The sequence below is a fragment of the Hyperolius riggenbachi genome, chromosome 8 (genome assembly GCF_040937935.1).
Source record: "Hyperolius riggenbachi isolate aHypRig1 chromosome 8, aHypRig1.pri, whole genome shotgun sequence".
Lineage (NCBI taxonomy): Eukaryota > Metazoa > Chordata > Amphibia > Anura > Hyperoliidae > Hyperolius > Hyperolius riggenbachi.
This window is the reverse complement of record NC_090653.1, coordinates 191608910-191629642: the sequence shown is the minus strand read 5'-3', so window position 1 is coordinate 191629642 and position 20733 is coordinate 191608910. Positions and strand designations below refer to the sequence as shown.

Sequence of the window (20733 nt, the reverse complement as noted above, 5' to 3'; positions counted from 1 at the left end):
CCCCTCCAGGTTAGACAGCGACCCCCCCAGGTTAGACAGCGACCCCCCCAGGTTAGACAGCGACCCCCCCAGGTTAGATAGTGACAGGGATCCCCCAGGTTAGATAGTGACAGCGACCCCCAGGTTAGTGACAGCGACCCCCCAGGTTAGATAGTGACAGCGACCCCCAGGTTAGATAGTGACAGCGACACCCAGGTTAGATAGTGACAGCGACCCCCAGGTTAGATAGTGACAGCGACCCCCAGGTTAGATAGTGACAGCGACCCCCAGGTTAGATAGTGACAGCGACCCCCAGGTTAGATAGTGACAGCGACCCCCAGGTTAGATAGTGACAGGGACCCCCCAGGTTAGATAGTGACAGCGACCCCCGGGTTAGTGAAAGGGACCCCCCAGGTTAGATAGTGACAGGGACCCCCCAGGTTAGATAGTGACAGCGACCCCCCAGGTTAGTTAGTGACAGCAACCCCCGGTTAGATAGTGACAGGGACCCCCCAGGTTAGATAGTGACAGCGACCCCCAGGTTAGTGACAGCGACCCCCGGTTAGATAGTGACAGGGACCCCCCAGATTAGATAGTGACAGCGACCCCCGGTTAGATAGTGACAGGGACCCCCCAGGTTAGATAGTGACAGCGACCCCCAGGTTAGTTAGTGACAGCGACCCCCAGGTTAGTTAGTGACAGCAACCCCCGGTTAGATAATGACAGGGACCCCCCAGGTTAGGCAGTGACAGGGACCCCCAGGTTAGTTAGTGACAGCAACTCCCAGGTTAGATAGTGACAGCGACCCCCAGGTTAGTGACAGCGACCCCCGTTTAGATAGTGACAGCAACCCCCATTTAGATAGTGACAGCGACCCCCCAGGTTAGATAGTGACAGCGACCCCCCAGGTTAGATAGTGACAGCGGCCCCCCAGGTTAGTGAAAGGGACCTCCCAGGTTAGATAGTGATAGGGACCCCCCAGGTTAGATAGTGACAGGGACCCCCCAGGTTAGATAGTGACAGGGACCCCCCAGGTTAGATAGTGACAGGGACCCCCCAGGTTAGATAGTGACAGCGACCCCCAAGTTAGTTAGTGACAGCGACCCCCAGGTTAGATAGTGACAGGGTCCCCCCAGGTTAGTTAGTGACAGCGACCCCCAGGTTAGTTAGTGACAGCGACCCCCAGGTTAGATAGTGACAGGGACCCCCCAGGTTAGATAGTGACAGCGACCCCCAGTTAGTGACAGGGACCCCCCAGGTTAGATAGTGACAGCAACCCCCAGTTAGTGACAGGGACCCCCTAGGTTAGATAGTGACAGGGACCCCCCCAGGTTAGATAGTGACAGGTGCCCTTCACACGTTGTGCAAATTTGGGATTTTACACCCCCCGTGGCCGTCCCCGCTGACAACCAACCAACCCCCCTCCCCCACCCACCTCACCTCACCTCACAGGCCTTCCCCGGTGACAGGCAGGAGCAGCCCAGCTTCAGACCTCAGTATCAGCCGGCGACCAGTATGCGGGCGCACCGAACTCAGAGAACACCACGCTGTATATGCGGAAGTGATGTCACTTCCGCATATCAGTGCGGTGTCCGCTGGGTCCTAGCGCCCGCATACTGGTCGCCGGCTGGTCGGAGGTCTGAAGCTGGGCTGCTCCTGAGTCCTCCCTGTCACCGGGGAAGGCGGGGGGGTGGGAAGCATAGGTTGTCAGCGGGGACGGCCACGGGGGGTGTAAATTCCCAAATTTGCACAACGTGCGCACTGACTGCAGCGGCAGGGGCGGCAACACAGGACTCCGGGTGTCACCCCCTAAGCATTAAGACACCCGGTGCGGGCCGCCCCTGCCACTTGACGGTAGGTACGCCACTGCTTTAATGGAGTGGGTTGGTGGGTGAGGTGACACTAATCACTAAGTGATTAGATCGCTAACTGATTAGTACAGTACAAATACAAAATACAATAATCGGTAATCAGTAAGTGTGAACAGTGAACAGTGAGTGTGTCCCCTAGTACACTAACTAGAAATTACAATAATCAGTAGTAATCACAAAGAAAATAGAGTGTGTGTACACTACAGACAGTGAGTGCACGCACGCGCAAACACGCGCGCAGGAGCTAGCCTATGAACAGTGAATGAGTGAGTGTCCCTAGTACAGTAAGTAAGTAGTAACAGTCAGGAAGTACAACTAGAAATTACAATAATCAGTAGTAATCACAAGGAAATAGAGTGTGTGTACACTACTGACAGTGAGTGCACGCACGCGCACACACGCGCAGGAGCTAGCCTATGAACAGTGACTGAGTGAGTGTCCCTAGTACAGTAAGTAAGTAGTAACAGTCAGGAAGTACAACTAGAAATTACAATAATCAGTAGTAATCACAAGGAAATAGAGTGTGTGTACACTACAGACAGTGAGTGCACGCACGCGCACACACGCGCAGGAGCTAGCCTATGAACAGTGACTGAGTGAGTGTCCCTACCCTAGTACAGTAAGTAAGTAGTAACAGTCAGGAAGTACAACTAGTAGAAATTACAATAATCAGATTCAGTAGTAATCACAAGGAAATAGAGTGTGTGTACACGACTACAGACAGTGCACGCGCGCACACACGCAGGAGCTAGCCTATGAACAGTGACTAAGTGTCCCTCCCTAGTACAGTAAGTAGTAACAGTAAGTACAACTAGAAATTACAATAATTAATCAGTAATCAGAAGGAAATAGAGTGTGTGTACACTACAGTGCACGCACACACACACAGTCACACGCAGGAGCTATGAACAAACAGTGACAGTGAGTGTCCTAGTACAGTTATATAACTACAATACAAAATACAATCACTCAGTAGCTAGTAAAGGACAGCAGAAATACTGGTATAGATGAGAGATAAACTAACAGAGGACAGGAGAGAACAGCTGAGCTGCCCACACAGGCAGGCCCTGAGGCCTAAAGTTGTGTAAGCTTGCCTGCAGCAGCTGGCTCTCTAGTAACACACAAGCTACTAACTAAAATACAATGTCTATCTAACTAACAACAATATAGGTGTATATAGGAGGTGTATGTGAGCAAAAACGCTAGGTGAATGACCACAATAAAGCTCTTGCTAAGCCAAAGCACAAAGGAGCAGATCTCTCTCTGTACAAAGTCAGGCAAGGACGGAAAAACCGAACATGGCGGCCGCTATTTATAGGGTAGGGGCTGGCCAGGGTCCCCCTTAGTGATTGGCTGCCGTCAGAGGGCCTGGGAGCCCTCTGATTGGCTCTGAGGACATCAATCTGGGCTATGACGCTATTCGAGCTCGGTATTCGAGCTCGAATAGCGATGTTAGCTCGAATAGCGCGAATAGTGAATGTGCTATTCGAGTTTACTCGAATAGCCCATTCGAATAGCTCCAGCTATTCGGAGCTCGAATACCGAGCTCGAATAGCTGAAAAAGAGCTCGAATATTCGAGCTACTCGAATATTCGAGCTATGTTGAGCACCACTGCCCCTTACCCATTTCCTTTAAGAGTTAAAAGTAAATAAACACACAAACACTTAGAAAAAGTATTTTAATTGAACAAAAAACATAACCACGAAAAAAGTCCTTTAATATTCTTAATTAACCATTAATACTTACCTGTCCCTTTAAATAAATGATCCCTCGAAATAGCCTCGGAAATGTTCTATCAGTTACAATGTAACAAAGTTATTACAATGTAACAACTTTGTTACATTGTAACTACGCCGCACCCGACGTCACTCGCCGCTCAGCCGCCGCATACGCGTCTGCGCTGCACAGACCCGACAGAGCTCTGAGCTATATAGCTCAGAGCTCTAAGCATCTTTGAATTTGGGCTCCAAGGAGCCCCATTGATCCTTAGCAGACCAATGGGGTTCCTTCTGATTTGAAGGAACCCCATTGGTCTGCTAAGGACCAATGGGGCTCCTTGGAGCCCAAATTCAAAGATGCTTAGAGAGCTCTGAGCTATATAGCTCAGAGCTCTGTCGGGTCTGTGCAGCGCAGACGCGTAAGCGGCGGCTGAGCGGCGAGTGACGTCGGGTGCGGCGTAGTTACAATGTAACAAAGTTGTTACATTGTAATAACTTTGTTACATTGTAACTGATAGAACATTTCTGAGGCTATTTCGAGGGATCATTTATTTAAAGGGACAGGTAAGTATTAATGGTTAATTAAGAATATTAAAGGACTTTTTTCGTGGTTATGTTTTTTGTTCAATTAAAATACTTTTTCTAAGTGTTTGTGTGTTTATTTACTTTTAACTCTTAAAGGAAATGGGTAAGGGGTACAAGTACCTCTATACTCATCTCTCCTGGGAGGGGGGGTGGGCATCTGGGGGACCCCTTTTTAAAGGGGACTCCCAGATTCCACCATGAACCCCCCCCCCAGGAAATCGCGGCCTCCACCTCCACCGCCCATCGGAGGTGGAGAAGAGCCCCTTGTCCTTGGATTGGACAAGGGCTCGGAGGGGGAGGGGAAAGCTTGGCTGCCCCTCCCCTTCCGAGACCCCCCAATCCATGGACCATGCGGGCTGGTATAGTCAGGGTGCGGAGCCCCACGCGGCCGGTGCTCCGCATTCTGGCTATCCCAGCCTGCATGGGGGACAAGGGGTTAAAGAGGTCTGGGAGGGGGGACCCCACGTCGTTTTTTTTTTATATTTCCCACACTCAGAACGAAGTAAGTAAAACTCTTCCCACTTGGGGGAATCTATGAAAATAATACACTATTGTTACCTGTGCAAAAAAACCTGACATTTTCCGCATTTAAAAGACATTTTTGCCCTTGAAACTTAAAAATCGATTTTCTCAAAAACTATAAGGTCTTTTTGAAAAAAAAATGTTTCCTCTTATTCCCACTGATCCCCTTAATATACCCTAGGAATTTGGTGTTCCTAAACTTTAAGCAGGCTTTGCTATTAACCGTTAAAGTCGGCGGGTTTTTAAATGTGTACATTTTTCCTTTGAAACTTTAACATCGATTTTCTCAAAAACTATAAGGTCTTTTTGAAAAAAAAATTTTTCCTCTTATTCCTTCTGATCTCCTTAATATATTCTCCAAATTTGAGGCTCTTGGCATTTAAGGGGGCTTTGCTATTAACCCTTAAAGTCGGCGGCTTTTTTATATTGTACAGAGCGTTACGGTTTAACGCGAAATTACGGTAGCGTTTAATGCGAAATTACGGCATGAGCAAATACCCATTGTAATGCGAAAATTACGCAAAAATTACGCTTTCGCGAAATTTCGCGAAATCCTTCTTCATTACGATTATGTACTTACGGCCATAATCGTAATTACACTAATTACGCGAAATTTCGCGAAATCGTAATTACGTCATTATGCTCATCTCTAGCCACGGCCATGTAGAACCACCTAAAATGCATACACACCTTCCTGGATTGCTTTAGGAAGTCCTGTAAGCCTGGGTACTTAGACACAAATCTCTGAATTACGAGATTCAGCACAAGTGTCATGCAGGGTACATGTGTCAACTTTCCCAAATTTAAAGCCGAAATGAGATTGCTGCCGTTGTCACACACCACGTTGCCGATCTCCAGTTGGTGCGGGGTCAGCCACTGATCCACCTGTTTGTTCAGAGCAGCCAGAAGAGCTGGTCCAGTGTGACTCTCCGCTTTGAGGGAAGACATGTCTAAGATGGTGTGACACCGTCGTACCTGGCATGCAGCATAGGCCCTGGGGAGCTGGGCCTGTGTAGCTGGAGAGGAGATCGAAGCAGCAAGTATAGTTGCACTGTCACTCAGCCAAGGAGTAGGAGGACGATGACAGCGAAGAGGATGTAGCAGGAGGAGAGGATGTGGCAGCGGGCCTGCCTGCAAGCCGTGGAGGTGTCACAAGTAGGTCCACTGCACAGCCACGTACTCCCTGCTTGTCAGCGGTCACCAGGTTGACCATTGGGTCAACCTGGTGACCGCTGACAAGCAGGGAGTACGTGTCAGGTGTACTTGTCTGCTAAGCATGGTCAGGGCAGGTACATTACTTACACAGCCCATTGGGGCTGTGTAAGTAATGTACCTGCCCTGACCGTGCTTGGCAGACAAGGCATCCGAGGTTAGATGGACCCTTGACCCAAAGCTGTGTGCCAGAGATGACGCCACTTGCCTCTCAACTTCATGGTACAGTTTGGGTATCGCTTTGTTAGAGAAATAATTGCGGTCTGGTATCTTCCACTGCGGTGTCCCAATGGCCACAAGTTTACGGAAGGCCTCAGAGTCCACCAGCTGGTATGGTAACAGCTGGCGAGCTAACAGTTCCACCAAGCCAGCTGTCAGACGCCGGGCAAGGGGGTGACTGGCTTAAATTGGCTTCTTCCTTTTAAAGACTTCCCTCACGGACACCTGACTGCTGCTGTGTGGGCAGAGGAGCTGGAACCGCTCAAGGTGAGAGGCGGAGTGGAGGAGGGTGGCTTTGATTGTGAACGTGCAAGGGAGAAAGCGGCTGAAGATGCTGCACCCGAAGGAGGAAGAGGAGAAGGTGGGTGGCTTTTCTTTTGTGTGCTGCTTTTCCTCTAGTGCTCTTCCCATTGCAGTTTGTGCCTTTTCTGCATGTGCCTTCGTAAGGCAGTTGTCCCTACATGGGTGTTGGCCTTTCCACGGCTCAATTTTTGGAGGCAGAGAGAACAGATGGCATTGCTCTGATCTAAGGCAGACATACTAAAAAAATGTCCAAACCGCTTAGCCCCCCTGGGGTGATGGCACTATGGTGGCATCAGCAGCTGACGTTGAAGGGCATGTTGGCTGGCTGTCCATAGGTGGCGATACATGGCGCAGGGCACTGCCACCAGCTGTTTCTGACGACGAGCTCCCCCTGCTTCTTTCAGGAACTTGTCTCCTCCTACTCCTCTCTGACTCCCCCTCTGAACTGTCCCCCTGTTCATCTCCTCTATTGGGAACCTACATGGCATCTGTATCATCGTCATCATCATAATCATCCTGCCCAGCTTCACTTGCCTCAGACACCTCATAAACTGCACCAACAGCAGGTACTTCATCATCCTCCTCCTCCTTACGTCCATAGTCTCGCCTAACTCAGACATATGAGGTGGTGTAACTTGCTTAGCGCCTTCATCTTGTTGTAACAGTAGTTGCTGTGAACCAGTTAATTCCCCACCAAATAACTCCTGTGAATTGTCAAATGGAACGGATGTGGTGCGAGTAGTAGCGCTGGTGGCTGCGGAAGATGAGATGTTCTGTGTTAAATAGTCAACCACATCCTGACAATCTTGGGAGTTGATGGGATGTGCCTTCTTCTGAGCACTGTACTTTGGTCCAGGGCTGCACAAAATCACATCAGCTCGACCTCGAACAGACCTGCCGGGTGGCCTTCCTCTGGGTCTTCCTCTGCCTCTACCTGTTTTGTCTATATCGAGCGGGGGGGGGGGGGGGGGGGGGATGAAGTGAAAGGTATGCACTGACTTGACTAATACAATGTGCAGTCACACAGGTGCAGTTAACAGGTATGCATGGAGTGGTATATCACACTGCGTGCGCTCATGTAGGTAGGTGGGTGCACTGAACAACAGGTAGGTATATGCAGTGATGATTTTTACAAATGTGCACCTGTCACACACACGTACCATGAACAGGTACAGTGACTGGCTGGTATTAAATAGCACACTGTGTTTGCTCACGTAGGTAGGTGGGTGCACTGAACAACAGGTAGGTATATGCTGAGCCGGTTAAAGGGGCCCTGGGGCCCCAGGGCAAACTTAATCTGTGGGGCCCTCCTTCCCCCCACAGTTTCCTCCTGACCACTAATAATAATAGTTTGCCTCACCAGCATTGCACTTTTATTTAACTTTCCTGTATGACAAGAAGACACCCAACACTAGGGGAAGAGGGAAACAAGGGTGAGTGAATGAGGGAGGGCTGGTGCACACCAAGAGGGCTTCTGAGCATTTTTCAAATCGACAGTGATTTGAAAAGCGCTTAGCTAATGTTACCCTATGACGGTGTACTCACAGCAGGCAGCAGCATTGTGATTTTTTCAAAATTACAAACACACAGCATATAGCATGTTTTTGAGCGATTCATTAAAAAATCACTCTAAAAAAAATAAATCGCTTCACAAAATCGCACTCACAAATTGCTAGCGATTGCTATTGTGATTTTGGCATGCACTAGCCCAGAGAGAGAAGAAGGAGTGGAGAGAAATTGAGAATAGCCTGAGATGGAGCAGAGAGCTTATTTGTATTGCAGTCCCACATCACACAGAGGCTATTTGCCTGTAATAGGACTCCTGTCCCTGCCAGTCACACACAAGTCAGAAAGCAGCCCTCCTGGAGTATAGGGACTGTCAAAAACTTTTCAACTTGTTTAACACCTTATCCACAAATGCAGTCATTGCAGTCATTACAACAATGGGGAAAGACCAGACAGATATTTTCCCACAGACCCTTCAGGCAAGCTCTGCATCATGCTGTGTATATTTACCAGCTTGCCTGCCCTGGAATTGCACTTTTATCTGCTAGCCAAGTGTTTCACATTGCCTTACAACAACAAACCTGAATACACCAATTGTGTGAAACTGTAGATGGTACTATTTTCTCAGTACCATGGTGATTGACCACGGGTAATGGCCGGTGTCACAGGAGCCCTAGTGGCTGACCGCACTTAGCCTTCTAAATGGTGCCAGCGCACGAATCGTGCGAACTCTGGTCGCAGTCAATGCGCAGAGTTAGCAAGGGTCCCCTTCATCAGAACAGTGCAGACAAACATACTACAAGTGATACACCTTCTTAAATACATAAGCAGACACAATGACTCCCATATTCAGAAGAAACCCCTCCCATCCAATTATGGACATAAACAATCCATATCTCACGATCTGTACAATGTTCATACATAACACGTATTGCATCATAACCATCATGCTATTACACACTAAACAGATGCAACTCCTACATAGCCATATACTTTGATCGCCAGAGATTCCTAAGTGAGTTTATACATACCCCTGTCACTCAGTTAGACCTTTAAATTGATTGGAGCTCTAGGACTTCTGGGCTGGTTGGCTGGTGGTTATGTTGGGCTGGGTGGCCTAGATAGTTTAGGTAGTGAGAGGTGCCCCCCAGTTTAGGTAGTGCCAGGAGCCCCCCAGTTTAGGTAGTGACAGGAGCGCCACAGTTTAGGTAGTTACAGGAGCCCCCCAGCTCAATTAGTGACTGGAGCCCCCCAGTTCAGTTAGTGACAGGTGCCCCCCAGTTTAGATAGTGACTGGCGACCCCCAGTTTAGATAGTGACTGGCGACCCCCAGTTTAGATAGTGACTGGCGACCCCCCAGGTTAGACAGCGACCCCCCAGGTTAGACAGCGCCCCCTCCAGGTTAGACAGCGACCCCCCCAGGTTAGACAGCGACCCCCCAGGTTAGACAGCGACCCCCCCAGGTTAGATAGTGACAGGGATCCCCCAGGTTAGATAGTGACAGCGACCCCCAGGTTAGTGACAGCGACCCCCCAGGTTAGATAGTGACAGCGACCCCCAGGTTAGATAGTGACAGCGACACCCAGGTTAGATAGTGACAGCGACCCCCAGGTTAGATAGTGACAGCGACCCCCAGGTTAGATAGTGACAGCGACCCCCAGGTTAGATAGTGACAGCGACCCCCAGGTTAGATAGTGACAGCGACCCCCAGGTTAGATAGTGACAGGGACCCCCCAGGTTAGATAGTGACAGCGACCCCCGGGTTAGTGAAAGGGACCCCCCAGGTTAGATAGTGACAGGGACCCCCCAGGTTAGATAGTGACAGCGACCCCCCAGGTTAGTTAGTGACAGCAACCCCCGGTTAGATAGTGACAGGGACCCCCCAGGTTAGATAGTGACAGCGACCCCCAGGTTAGTGACAGCGACCCCCGGTTAGATAGTGACAGGGACCCCCCAGATTAGATAGTGACAGCGACCCCCGGTTAGATAGTGACAGGGACCCCCCAGGTTAGATAGTGACAGCGACCCCCAGGTTAGTTAGTGACAGCGACCCCCAGGTTAGTTAGTGACAGCAACCCCCGGTTAGATAATGACAGGGACCCCCCAGGTTAGGCAGTGACAGGGACCCCCAGGTTAGTTAGTGACAGCAACTCCCAGGTTAGATAGTGACAGCGACCCCCAGGTTAGTGACAGCGACCCCCGTTTAGATAGTGACAGCAACCCCCATTTAGATAGTGACAGCGACCCCCCAGGTTAGATAGTGACAGCGACCCCCCAGGTTAGATAGTGACAGCGGCCCCCCAGGTTAGTGAAAGGGACCTCCCAGGTTAGATAGTGATAGGGACCCCCCAGGTTAGATAGTGACAGGGACCCCCCAGGTTAGATAGTGACAGGGACCCCCCAGGTTAGATAGTGACAGCGACCCCCAAGTTAGTTAGTGACAGCGACCCCCAGGTTAGATAGTGACAGGGTCCCCCCAGGTTAGTTAGTGACAGCGACCCCCAGGTTAGTTAGTGACAGCGACCCCCAGGTTAGATAGTGACAGGGACCCCCCAGGTTAGATAGTGACAGCGACCCCCAGTTAGTGACAGGGACCCCCCAGGTTAGATAGTGACAGCAACCCCCAGTTAGTGACAGGGACCCCCTAGGTTAGATAGTGACAGGGACCCCCCCAGGTTAGATAGTGACAGGTGCCCTTCACACGTTGTGCAAATTTGGGATTTTACACCCCCCGTGGCCGTCCCCGCTGACAACCAACCAACCCCCCACCCACCTCACCTCACCTCACAGGCCTTCCCCGGTGACAGGCAGGAGCAGCCCAGCTTCAGACCTCAGTATCAGCCGGCGACCAGTATGCGGGCGCACCGAACTCAGAGAACACCACGCTGTATATGCGGAAGTGATGTCACTTCCGCATATCAGTGCGGTGTCCGCTGGGTCCTAGCGCCCGCATACTGGTCGCCGGCTGGTCGGAGGTCTGAAGCTGGGCTGCTCCTGAGTCCTCCCTGTCACCGGGGAAGGCGGGGGGGTGGGAAGCATAGGTTGTCAGCGGGGACGGCCACGGGGGGTGTAAATTCCCAAATTTGCACAACGTGCGCACTGACTGCAGCGGCAGGGGCGGCAACACAGGACTCCGGGTGTCACCCCCTAAGCATTAAGACACCCGGTGCGGGCCGCCCCTGCCGCTTGACGGTAGGTACGCCACTGCTTTAATGGAGTGGGTTGGTGGGTGAGGTGACACTAATCACTAAGTGATTAGATCGCTAACTGATTAGTACAGTACAAATACAAAATACAATAATCGGTAATCAGTAAGTGTGAACAGTGAACAGTGAGTGTGTCCCCTAGTACACTAACTAGAAATTACAATAATCAGTAGTAATCACAAAGAAAATAGAGTGTGTGTACACTACAGACAGTGAGTGCACGCACGCGCAAACACGCGCGCAGGAGCTAGCCTATGAACAGTGAATGAGTGAGTGTCCCTAGTACAGTAAGTAAGTAGTAACAGTCAGGAAGTACAACTAGAAATTACAATAATCAGTAGTAATCACAAGGAAATAGAGTGTGTGTACACTACAGACAGTGAATGCACGCACGCGCACACACGCGCAGGAGCTAGCCTATGAACAGTGACTGAGTGAGTGTCCCTACCCTAGTACAGTAAGTAAGTAGTAACAGTCAGGAAGTACAACTAGTAGAAATTACAATAATCAGATTCAGTAGTAATCACAAGGAAATAGAGTGTGTGTACACGACTACAGACAGTGCACGCGCGCACACACGCAGGAGCTAGCCTATGAACAGTGACTAAGTGTCCCTCCCTAGTACAGTAAGTAGTAACAGTAAGTACAACTAGAAATTACAATAATTAATCAGTAATCAGAAGGAAATAGAGTGTGTGTACACTACAGTGCACGCACACACACACAGTCACACGCAGGAGCTATGAACAAACAGTGACAGTGAGTGTCCTAGTACAGTTATATAACTACAATACAAAATACAATCACTCAGTAGCTAGTAAAGGACAGCAGAAATACTGGTATAGATGAGAGATAAACTAACAGAGGACAGGAGAGAACAGCTGAGCTGCCCACACAGGCAGGCCCTGAGGCTAAAGTTGTGTAAGCTTGCCTGCAGCAGCTGGCTCTCTAGTAACACACAAGCTACTAACTAAAATACAATGTCTATCTAACTAACAACAATATAGGTGTATATAGGAGGTGTATGTGAGCAAAAACGCTAGGTGAATGACCACAATAAAGCTCTTGCTAAGCCAAAGCACAAAGGAGCAGATCTCTCTCTGTACAAAGTCAGGCAAGGACGGAAAAACCGAACATGGCGGCCGCTATTTATAGGGTAGGGGCTGGCCAGGGTCCCCCTTAGTGATTGGCTGCCGTCAGAGGGCCTGGGAGCCCTCTGATTGGCTCTGAGGACATCAATCTGGGCTATGACGCTATTCGAGCTCGGTATTCGAGCTCGAATAGCGATGTTAGCTCGAATAGCGCGAATAGTGAATGTGCTATTCGAGTTTACTCGAATAGCCCATTCGAATAGCTCCAGCTATTCGGAGCTCGAATACCGAGCTCGAATAGCTGAAAAAGAGCTCGAATATTCGAGCTACTCGAATATTCGAGCTATGTTGAGCACCACTGCCCCTTACCCATTTCCTTTAAGAGTTAAAAGTAAATAAACACACAAACACTTAGAAAAAGTATTTTAATTGAACAAAAAACATAACCACGAAAAAAGTCCTTTAATATTCTTAATTAACCATTAATACTTACCTGTCCCTTTAAATAAATGATCCCTCGAAATAGCCTCGGAAATGTTCTATCAGTTACAATGTAACAAAGTTATTACAATGTAACAACTTTGTTACATTGTAACTACGCCACACCCGACGTCACTCGCCGCTCAGCCGCCGCATACGCGTCTGCGCTGCACAGACCCGACAGAGCTCTGAGCTATATAGCTCAGAGCTCTAAGCATCTTTGAATTTGGGCTCCAAGGAGCCCCATTGATCCTTAGCAGACCAATGGGGTTCCTTCTGATTTGAAGGAACCCCATTGGTCTGCTAAGGACCAATGGGGCTCCTTGGAGCCCAAATTCAAAGATGCTTAGAGAGCTCTGAGCTATATAGCTCAGAGCTCTGTCGGGTCTGTGCAGCGCAGACGCGTATGCGGCGGCTGAGCGGCGAGTGACGTCGGGTGCGGCGTAGTTACAATGTAACAAAGTTGTTACATTGTAATAACTTTGTTACATTGTAACTGATAGAACATTTCTGAGGCTATTTCGAGGGATCATTTATTTAAAGGGACAGGTAAGTATTAATGGTTAATTAAGAATATTAAAGGACTTTTTTCGTGGTTATGTTTTTTGTTCAATTAAAATACTTTTTCTAAGTGTTTGTGTGTTTATTTACTTTTAACTCTTAAAGGAAATGGGTAAGGGGTACAAGTACCTCTATACTCATTTCTCCTGGGAGGGGGGGTGGGCATCTGGGGGACCCCTTTTTAAAGGGGACTCCCAGATTCCACCATGAAACCCCCCCCCCCCCAGGAAATCGCGGCCTCCACCTCCACCGCCCATCGGAGGTGGAGAAGAGCCCCTTGTCCTTGGATTGGACAAGGGCTCGGAGGGGGAGGGGAAAGCTTGGCTGCCCCTCCCCTTCCGAGACCCCCCAATCCATGGACCATGCGGGCTGGTATAGTCAGGGTGCGGAGCCCCACGCGGCCGGTGCTCCGCATTCTGGCTATCCCAGCCTGCATGGGGGACAAGGGGTTAAAGAGGTCTGGGAGGGGGGACCCCACGTCGTTTTTTTTTTATATTTCCCACACTCAGAACGAAGTAAGTAAAACTCTTCCCACTTGGGGGAATCTATGAAAATAATACACTATTGTTACCTGTGCAAAAAAACCTGACATTTTCCGCATTTAAAAGACATTTTTGCCCTTGAAACTTAAAAATCGATTTTCTCAAAAACTATAAGGTCTTTTTGAAAAAAAAATGTTTCCTCTTATTCCCACTGATCCCCTTAATATACCCTAGGAATTTGGTGTTCCTAAACTTTAAGCAGGCTTTGCTATTAACCGTTAAAGTCGGCGGGTTTTTAAATGTGTACATTTTTCCTTTGAAACTTTAACATCGATTTTCTCAAAAACTATAAGGTCTTTTTGAAAAAATTTTTTTTCCTCTTATTCCTTCTGATCTCCTTAATATATTCTCCAAATTTGAGGCTCTTAGCATTTAAGGGGGCTTTGCTATTAACCCTTAAAGTCGGCGGCTTTTTTATATTGTACAGAGCGTTACGGTTTAACGCGAAATTACGGTAGCGTTTAATGCGAAATTACGGCATGAGCAAATACCCATTGTAATGCGAAAATTACGCAAAAATTACGCTTACGCGAAATTTCGCGAAATCCTTCTTCATTACGATTATGTACTTACGGCCATAATCGTAATTACACTAATTACGCAAAATTTCGCGAAATCGTAATTACGTCATTATGCTCATCTCTAGCCACGGCCATGTAGAACCACCTAAAATGCATACACACCTTCCTGGATTGCTTTAGGAAGTCCTGTAAGCCTGGGTACTTAGACACAAATCTCTGAATTACGAGATTCAGCACAAGTGTCATGCAGGGTACATGTGTCAACTTTCCCAAATTTAAAGCCGAAATGAGATTGCTGCCGTTGTCACACACCACGTTGCCGATCTCCAGTTGGTGCGGGGTCAGCCACTGATCCACCTGTTTGTTCAGAGCAGCCAGAAGAGCTGGTCCAGTGTGACTCTCCGCTTTGAGGCAAGACATGTCTAAGATGGTGTGACACCGTCGTACCTGGCATGCAGCATAGGCCCTGGGGAGCTGGGCCTGTGTAGCTGGAGAGGAGATCGAAGCAGCAAGTATAGTTGCACTGTCACTCAGCCAAGGAGTAGGAGGACGATGACAGCGAAGAGGATGTAGCAGGAGGAGAGGATGTGGCAGCGGGCCTGCCTGCAAGCCGTGGAGGTGTCACAAGTAGGTCCACTGCACAGCCACGTACTCCCTGCTTGTCAGCGGTCACCAGGTTGACCATTGGGTCAACCTGGTGACCGCTGACAAGCAGGGAGTACGTGTCAGGTGTACTTGTCTGCTAAGCATGGTCAGGGCAGGTACATTACTTACACAGCCCATTGGGGCTGTGTAAGTAATGTACCTGCCCTGACCGTGCTTGGCAGACAAGGCATCCGAGGTTAGATGGACCCTTGACCCAAAGCTGTGTGCCAGAGATGACGCCACTTGCCTCTCAACTTCATGGTACAGTTTGGGTATCGCTTTGTTAGAGAAATAATTGCGGTCTGGTATCTTCCACTGCGGTGTCCCAATGGCCACAAGTTTACGGAAGGCCTCAGAGTCCACCAGCTGGTATGGTAACAGCTGGCGAGCTAACAGTTCCACCAAGCCAGCTGTCAGACGACGGGCAAGGGGGTGACTGGCATAAATTGGCTTCTTCCTTTTAAAGACTTCCCTCACGGACACCTGACTGCTGCTGTGTGGGCAGAGGAGCTGGAACCGCTCAAGGTGAGAGGCGGAGTGGAGGAGGGTGGCTTTGATTGTGAACGTGCAAGGGAGAAAGCGGCTGAAGATGCTGCACCTGAAGGAGGAAGAGGAGAAGGTGGGTGGCTTTTCTTTTGTGTGCTGCTTTTCCTCTAGTGCTCTTCCCATTGCAGTTTGTGCCTTTTCTGCATGTGCCTTCGTAAGGCAGTTGTCCCTACATGGGTGTTGGCCTTTCCACGGCTCAATTTTTGGAGGCAGAGAGAACAGATGGCATTGCTCTGATCTAAGGCAGACATACTAAAAAAATGTCCAAACCGCTTAGCCCCCCTGGGGTGATGGCACTATGGTGGCATCAGCAGCTGACGTTGAAGGGCATGTTGGCTGGCTGTCCATAGGTGGCGATACATGGCGCAGGGCACTGCCACCAGCTGTTTCTGACGACAAGCTCCCCCTGCTTCTTTCAGGAACTTGTCTCCTCCTACTCCTCTCTGACTCCCCCTCTGAACTGTCCCCCTGTTCATCTCCTCTATTGGGAACCTACATGGCATCTGTATCATCGTCATCATCATAATCATCCTGCCCAGCTTCACTTGCCTCAGACACCTCATAAACTGCACCAACAGCAGGTACTTCATCATCCTCCTCCTCCTTACGTCCATAGTCTCGCCTAACTCAGACATATGAGGTGGTGTAACTTGCTTAGCGCCTTCATCTTGTTGTAACAGTAGTTGCTGTGAACCAGTTAATTCCCCACCAAATAACTCCTGTGAATTGTCAAATGGAACGGATGTGGTGCGAGTAGTAGCGCTGGTGGCTGCGGAAGATGAGATGTTCTGTGTTAAATAGTCAACCACATCCTGACAATCTTGGGAGTTGATGGGATGTGCCTTCTTCTGAGCACTGTACTTTGGTCCAGGGCTGCACAAAATCACATCAGCTCGACCTCGAACAGACCTGCCGGGTGGCCTTCCTCTGGGTCTTCCTCTGCCTCTACCTGTTTTGTCTATATCGAGCGGGGGGGGGGGGGGGATGAAGTGAAAGGTATGCACTGACTTGACTAATACAATGTGCAGTCACACAGGTGCAGTTAACAGGTATGCATGGAGTGGTATATCACACTGCGTGCGCTCATGTAGGTAGGTGGGTGCACTGAACAACAGGTAGGTATATGCAGTGATGAGTTTTACAAATGTGCACCTGTCACACACACGTACCATGAACAGGTACAGTGACTGGCTGGTATTAAATAGCACACTGTGTTTGCTCACGTAGGTAGGTGGGTGCACTGAACAACAGGTAGGTATATGCTGAGCCGGTTAAAGGGGCCCTGGGGCCCCAGGGCAAACTTAATCTGTGGGGCCCTCCTTCCCCCCACAGTTTCCTCCTGACCACTAATAATAATAGTTTGCCTCACCAGCATTGCACTTTTATTTAACTTTCCTGTATGACAAGAAGACACCCAACACTAGGGGAAGAGGGAAACAAGGGTGAGTGAATGAGGGAGGGCTGGTGCACACCAAGAGGGCTTCTGAGCATTTTTCAAATCGACAGTGATTTGAAAAGCGCTTAGCTAATGTTACCCTATGACGGTGTACTCACAGCAGGCAGCAGCATTGTGATTTTTTCAAAATTACAAACACACAGCATATAGCATGTTTTTGAGCGATTCATTAAAAAATCACTCTAAAAAAAATAAATCGCTTCACAAAATCGCACTCACAAATTGCTAGCGATTGCTATTGTGATTTTGGCATGCACTAGCCCAGAGAGAGAAGAAGGAGTGGAGAGAAATTGAGAATAGCCTGAGATGGAGCAGAGAGCTTATCTGTATTGCAGTCCCACATCACACAGAGGCTATTTGCCTGTAATAGGACTCCTGTCCCTGCCAGTCACACACAAGTCAGAAAGCAGCCCTCCTGGAGTATAGGGACTGTCAAAAACTTTTCAACTTGTTTAACACCTTATCCACAAATGCAGTCATTACAACAATGGGGAAAGACCAGACAGATATTTTCCCACAGACCCTTCAGGCAAGCTCTGCATCATGCTGTGTATATTTACCAGCTTGCCTGCCCTGGAATTGCACTTTTATCTGCTAGCCAAGTGTTTCACATTGCCTTACAACAACAAACCTGAATACACCAATTGTGTGAAACTGTAGATGGTACTATTTTCTCAGTACCATGGTGATTGACCACGGGTAATGGCCGGTGTCACAGGAGCCCTAGTGGCTGACCGCACTTAGCCTTCTAAACGGTGCCAGCGCACGGATCGTGCGAACTCTGGTCGCAGTCAATGCGCAGAGTTAGCAAGGGTCCCCTTCATCAGAACAGTGCAGACAAACATACTACAAGTGATACACCTTCTTAAATACATAAGCAGACACAATGACTCCCATATTCAGAAGAAACCCCTCCCATCCAATTATGGACATAAACAATCCATATCTCACGATCTGTACAATGTTCATACATAACACGTATTGCATCATAACCATCATGCTATTACACACTAAACAGATGCAACTCCTACATAGCCATATACTTTGATCGCCAGAGATTCCTAAGTGAGTTTATACATACCCCTGTCACTCAGTTAGACCTTTAAATTGATTGGAGCTCTAGGACGTGCTTCCGCATCGAGTACGCCCGTTCTGACCGTTACTCCGGTCTCGCAGGCCTCCTGAGTATGGTCACCATGGTAACCGCTATCCCAGAGGGCCATGTGCGGCGGGCGTCCAATGAACACTGATCAGATGGGAATGACGTCTTCCCACGCCAGTGTGGGCGGGCATGTTGCCCAGCAACCCAAGCGACGCTGTGCGCAGGTTCCCTCCCCGTCAGGCAGCACGCCCTGCGCCAGAGCGTCCTCCTCCGCCGTTACTGACATCAGTGAAGGCGTCCCGGCTACTATAGTAACCACCACATTCACTCTAATGTGTCCACTCCGCCCAGAGAAAAATCTGAGGGGGAGCTCTGCAGATAAAGATCCTCCCCACATACGCACACAAGCCCGCGGGGGGTATCAATAAAACAGGAACACATGGACCCAAATAAGGTCCCCAGGACTCACCCCAGGTGCAGATTATGCATCCCGCAATATGATCCATATGTTCCACTGCAGATGAACTCCATCCAACCAGGGTCGCGCTGAAATTTAAAGCGACAGGGTCATGCAAACTCCAAACATTATTATGAATACAGTGATATCCATAAGGATAGAAGGGAGGACAAATGGGAAGGGAAAGTGGAAAAGGGGAAGTTGGGAGAAGAAGGGGGGATGGGGAAAGAGGAAATGGGAAGCCATATTCAATAAAAACATGCAGTTGCAAAATGTAAAAGTTCTGACAATATTATGGCTATTCAATAACTACATTTATATGGTAATTATCTCTCTTCTAGGTAACTAACAAAGGAGTTATATTGGTTCAATCCCCTGGGGTTTACTGTATCCAGAGTATATATCCAAAATGTCTCTTTCTGCAATAACAATTTGTCCCAATTACCACCTCTTCTAGGTCTCTTAACTTGGTCTATTGGTTGGGTCACCGAGTCAGTGCCGGAGATGATCGGACGGTATTTCAATGGCGATGTTCCTTTATGTATCTTGGGAAGTCCGTAAATCACAGGCTTTTGTGGATGTTCTGGTAGTAGGAAATCCTTTTCCTTATCGGTGATCCAATTATTTGACAGGGCCAGTAATAAGAGCGGAGTGGACACAGAGTGAATGTGGTGGTTACTATAGTAGCCGGGATGCCTTCACTGACGTCAGTAACGGCGGAGGAGGACGCTCTGGCGCAGGGCGTGCTGCCTGACGGGGAGGGAACCTGCGCACAGCGTCGTTTGGGTTGCTGGGCAACATGCCCCCCCACACTGGCGTGGGAAGACGTCATTCCCATCTGATCAGTGTTCATTGGACGCCCGCCGCGCATGGCCCTCTGGGATAGCGGTTACCATGGTGACCATACTCAGGAGGCCTGCGAGACCGGAGTAACGGTCAAAACGGGCGTACTCGATGCGGAAGCGCGTCCTAGAGCTCCAATCAATTTAAAGGTCTAACTGAGTGACAGGGGTATGTATAAACTCACTTAGGAATCTCTGGCGATCAAAGTATATGGCTATGTAGGAGTTGCATCTGTTTAGTGTGTAATAGCATGATGGTTATGATGCAATACGTGTTATGTATGAACATTGTACAGATCGTGAGATATGGATTGTTTATGTCCATAATTGGATGGGAGGGGTTTCTTCTGAATATGGGAGTCATTGTGTCTGCTTATGTATTTAAGAAGGTGTATCACTTGTAGTATGTTTGTCTGCACTGTTCTGATGAAGGGGACCCTTGCTGGCCCCGAAACAATTGTTAACCTATGTGTTGACACATGATTGAAGAATAAAATATTGCTTATTTGAGAAGCTGGAGTGCTAACCAATCCTTACTACTATTGGACTGTTGTTAGGGTGTTTGCTGACACCCGTGGTTATGCACCCACATTACGGAAAGGTGTGCCTCTCCCCACCGTCTACTTTGAATGCGCAGAGTTAGACGCAGACAAACCAGAAGGGAGCCTGTAAGATACGGGTGATTACAACTTCACCCACTGGTTCAGAGTGAACTGCCACCACCGCGGTTACCATGGGACCGTGGAGCCCACTAACTGACTAGTCCTGCGAATAAAACGGTTAAACACACGATATTCTGTCTAGCCAACAACAAACAAACAGTAGCGTATCTTCAGAGACCCGGGATCAGTTCTGTGTGTGCTGATAAGCAGGGTAGCGGACAGTGAATGACTTGGAGAAAGTCGTTTATTCACGCAATATAAATAATTAATATATACAGACAATTATTAAAATCACAATTAAGACAGTAATAGCCAGTATGAAATAAAGAGGGAGAAAATACTTATGGTTTGTGGAAATATGTCCTTTTGCGGGAAAATCATCAAGTTCAAGCGAAACGGTTTCAAGTTCTTAGAGTTCTTTGTTTCAGAGTAAAGTTCAGCAAGATTTAGAATCCAAACAAAATGGAGGATGTCCTTTGTTTCAGCTCTGGCAAGATGGCCACCACTTGTTCCTCATAGTGGCCTTGTGTCATGAAGATGGTAAAGGGAGGAATTCGATGCCCGCCTGCTGGCCAGGTGCTTTTGATGAAGCTGGTTTGGGGGTGTGGCAATGCCGGCCCCTCTGAGTCACCCACCAATGACAGTTCATTCCCTCTGAGAGATTTTAGGGCTAAACTTATGAAATGCTGTAACTCCTGAACCATAC

At 48.7% G+C, this 20733-nt stretch overlaps 1 protein-coding gene across 6 annotated transcripts in view; it reads right to left on the bottom strand.

Annotated features, from left to right (window-relative positions):
• LOC137527526 (BTB/POZ domain-containing protein KCTD12-like) overlaps positions 1-20733 on the bottom strand; it is an 820305-nt gene that overhangs the window by 755827 nt on the left and 43745 nt on the right. The window contains exon 2 of one of the 6 annotated variants that reach the window (XM_068248054.1): positions 18536-18612. The exons of the other annotated variants lie outside the window; for them this stretch is intronic. The gene's annotated coding sequence lies outside the window, so the exon portion shown is untranslated. The remainder of the gene's footprint in view (positions 1-18535; positions 18613-20733) is intronic. 6 annotated transcript variants of the gene reach the window in all.